The sequence below is a fragment of the Triturus cristatus genome, chromosome 3_2 (genome assembly GCF_964204655.1).
Source record: "Triturus cristatus chromosome 3_2, aTriCri1.1, whole genome shotgun sequence".
NCBI lineage: Eukaryota > Metazoa > Chordata > Amphibia > Caudata > Salamandridae > Triturus > Triturus cristatus.
This window is the reverse complement of record NC_140584.1, coordinates 134,662,757-134,667,015: the sequence shown is the minus strand read 5'-3', so window position 1 is coordinate 134,667,015 and position 4,259 is coordinate 134,662,757.

The following is a 4,259-nucleotide window of genomic DNA, read 5'->3' as shown; positions in this document are numbered from 1 at the left end:
GAATTTTAAAATATCTTCTGGAGCTTAAGCACCTGCTGCAGAGATCTGTGTGTTCCACATAAATCTGACTGAATAATAATGGCAAGATAACTCTGGAGGTTAATGCACTTGCAGGAAAGATCTGTGTTTTGTCCAGCCCCAGTTTTGACTCAAAGTAGCATTGAGGGTTAATGTGTCTCTTGCAAAGCACATCATGTAACATGCAGATGACAGCTTTTATTTTGGGTTACTGCTTTGAACACAGAGATCCTTATGTTACTTGCAAATGCACGGTCATTCTTCTAATATAGCACAGTGAGCTATGAAGGATGATATGTGACTTCTATACCTAGTAACCCCACTATCTAATGTAACATATCCTGTAAATTGGTTTACAAATATATATGATTTATTGTATATGTAATGTGTCTGAGTTATGTAAAGCGCTCAGACACCCTGCATTGGGATGAGTAGCGTTATAAAAGAAAAAAATAGTGGTATTTAAATTGTTATTTTAACGACTCGTTAGGGGTAGCAAGCGCTCTATAGATGCATTTTATTTTGAATAAATACTGGTAAAGACCAACACATCTAACATTCTTACAGTGCATAAATATCTCGTATACAAGGACTGAACAAACTAAAAAGCATGCCTCTCTTAAGTATGTGTGAAGGGCCAACAATGTTGGTACCTTTGTTTTCCCTCCACTGTATTTGAATCTAGGTGTGAAGCTCCAGACCTCTCCCAGCCTGGCGACTCAAACAAAAGGAGGCCTGGTGGCCCCTTTGTTCCAGCTTGAGTCTGATATAAGAAAGTCCCCTCCCCATCTGCTCGTTGCTGCGGATCGAAAGAAGACAGCTGCTAAATGTGTCCCAGTGTTTGAAAATTACACCAGGATGAGTTCAGCATATTTTAAAGAGGGGCCGAACTTCTTAGCAGGGTGGACGGCATCCACCCTGTGAAAATAGTGGGTAGACACTGTCCACCCGCATGTACCCCCAACTTGTGCCCAGCACTTACTACACTGCACTTATCTTCTCTCCCTTTTTCTCTTACATATATCTTGAAAGAACAACGGGCAAAAGTATGCATCAAATATCACCCCGAAAATCAAACTGTCCTACCGGGGGTAGTGTTTTTAATATTAACAGAGATATTTAGAATTATCTGTTTATAAAGTGCACACCACAACTGAATTGTCTCCTGGCCGAAGGATAAATGGGGTTCCTATGCAATTAATGATAACATTAATTTTTTTCTACTTCGTAACGATGAAAGGCTGAGTAGGCTCTGCTTGGGGGTTGAACCTGTTAGGCGCAGGATCTACACCTATTTCGGCAGTGGATACTTGACCCACAAACAGAAAGCTACCTTTGCTTTAAAATGAAAGCTGTTGTTTGCTTATTCTGTGCTTCTAAGATTATAAATTCATAAAAGTTGGAGAGGGCCTGGCAACAATTAATCAGGTCTAAAGCAACAGCTCACTCTGGAGCTATCTAATCATCTTCAAAGGGATGGATTTGTAGGGGGTGATGGCAAAGTAAAAAAAAGCTTTGCAGAGAATATATATTTCACTTATGGCACATATAAATTCCATTAGTCAGTTCTGTGATCGCTTTACATTATTCAACTGTGTTTTTGACATTGTCGCTTTCGAAGAAAATATGAAAGCATACTTTGACATCTTGAAAAGGTAATCTGCAATTGAATTCCCAGACATTTACCATATTATGAGCCATAATCTGGATTGGCGTCCATTTCAGCCATGTAATTTCATGTCTCAAAAATTACAAATAGTATGTGGACGTACTGGAAGTGGGGTAGCTCAAGTTCCCTCGAGTTGTTCATGGGTGGGCGACAGGCACTCTGCATGTTGGGGGTGGCGGGCGGTTCTAGTCCCGCTAAGCAGGGAGGCAGGGAGGGGGGTGAGTTACTGAAAATTTGGTGAGTTTGGGCATGTTTTGTTGGGAGGGTATTTGTGATTGTTTCTTTGCAGCAGGACAAAATGGCATCTTGTATATGTGCAACTTCGCTGGCACCTATAACCAGACAACTGATTTTCAACAAACAAGGAGACGCACGGAAAGACGCTGTTGAGGGTTTCATACGTCATGGACACTCCACGTATTCCATTGTATCGCTATTAGAAACAAATGGCTAGAGGTCAGGGACTTAAACTCATTACATGGAATGTCAACGGGTTAGGGGACAAATTTAAGCGAGGCATTGTGCTGCAATATGTCCACCGTCAGGGGCTTGATATAGTGTCGTTTCAAGAAACCCATCTAAAAGGTAATTCCTGTATGGCCCTTAATAGGAAGGGATATCGTTTGGTAGCACACTCTGGCTTCACCACAGGGTCCAGGGGGGTGGGGGTCCTCCTTCGTAAAGGCTGCCCTTATGTGATACAAAATACTTAGAGTAGATATGCTGCTTGTACGGGTATTTGGGAGGGCAGAGTCCTTAATGTTATCTCGGTGTATGCCCCACCGGGTCTGCAACGCTTGACATTAACAGATGTAGGGGTGCTATTATTGAACTTACCTGTGGGTACCCTGGTTATGGGAGGCGACTTTAACCTGACGATGGATGGCCTACTGGACCGATCCCCACCCAGACGTGACTCGACACACGGTTCACAACTACGTGATTTTACTAATGCTCTGGGGATGGTAGATATCTGGAGATGGTCGCATCCCCATGACACACTCTTCACGTTTCAATCCGGTGTACATGGCAGTCAATCACGAATTGACTACCTGTTTATCCATGCGCAACATATACATGACTTCACCGATTCCGCGTGCCTCGCACGGGGAGTGTCGGATCATTCCGCGATCCTGGCGGTCTTCGGAGCTAAACGTGCAACACAACCAGGTCCCATCATGATTCAGCCATGGGCATTAAAGATCCCGCACATCAGGGAACACTTACGGAAAGATACTGACTATTATTTTGAAGAGAACATAGGGTCTGTGAAGTCAGCAATTACACTCTGGGGTGCATACAGTGCAGTGATAAAAGGGGGAGCACTATCTATGATGGTGGGTTACAGGGCAGAGAGTAACCGGAGAGTGAGCGAATTGGAAACTGAGATCTTAAGACTTGAACGCGCCACCTCTCAGGACCCTGATCTGGACACTCAACACAGTCTTACTATTATGAGACAGGATTATAGGCAACTGCTCCTGGAGGACGCCAATAGGCGTGCCCTCGCCACCCGTCACAGAATATACGAACAGGGCGAGCGAACTGGAAAACTATTGGCATGGCTGGAACGTAAGGACCAGTCAGCGAGATGGGTGCGTACAATTAAGGGGCCTGATGACGTTCTGATCACTGACCCCCAGGGCATTGCTGAGACTTTCGCGAATCACTACGAGCAAGTGTACTGAATTCCACAACACCGTTGGCGGCAGACCTCCTCGCTACTATCGATGTAACATGTATCTCCCAACAGGGCAGAGAGGCTTTAGATGTAGATATCTCGGTTGATGAAATTCAGAAAGCCATTCAAGACATTCACACGGGTAAGGTGATGCGCCCTAATGGGCTTCCGATCGAACTGTTCAAACCCATGGCTATGAAGCTCGCCCCCACTTGCTAAATCTATATAATGAAAGTTATGAGATTGGCCTCCTCCCGGCTGATGCCCACGGAGCAACCATCGTGGTTATGCACAAACCTGGTAAACCGGTGGATCAGTGCACATCGTAGCGGACCATATCGCTGATAACCGTGGAGGCCAAAATTCTGGCCAAACTGCTGGCTAACCGTCTGCTTCCTTATCTCACCGACTTGGTTCACCCGGACCAGTCGGGATTCATGCTGGGTCGGAATACTGCGCGAAACTTGCGCCGAGTCCATGGCGTGCTGGGCCGTGTGGAGACGCTAGAGGAAGAAGAGATCTTGCTTGCGCTTGACGCAAAAATGGCATTCGACGCGGTGGCATGGGAATATCTGTTTGTGGTTCTGACCCGCATACGGTTCGGACCCAAGTTGCTTGGGTGGATCAGACTTTTATATGCGCTCCCCATGGCGCACGTCTCAGTGAACAATCATCGCTCCACTTCTTTCCCCCTTTGTTGTGGTACGAGGCAAGGATGCCCACTATCGCCGCTCCTTTTTGCCTTGGTCCTTGAATCTTTGGCGGTTTGGATCAGGGGGGACCCAGGTAAAAGAGGCATGAAGTGGACGGACGAACATGAAGACCGCATATCTCTATATGCGGACGATATTCTTCGCTATCTCGCCTCACCAGCGCGCTCACTCCGCCGCG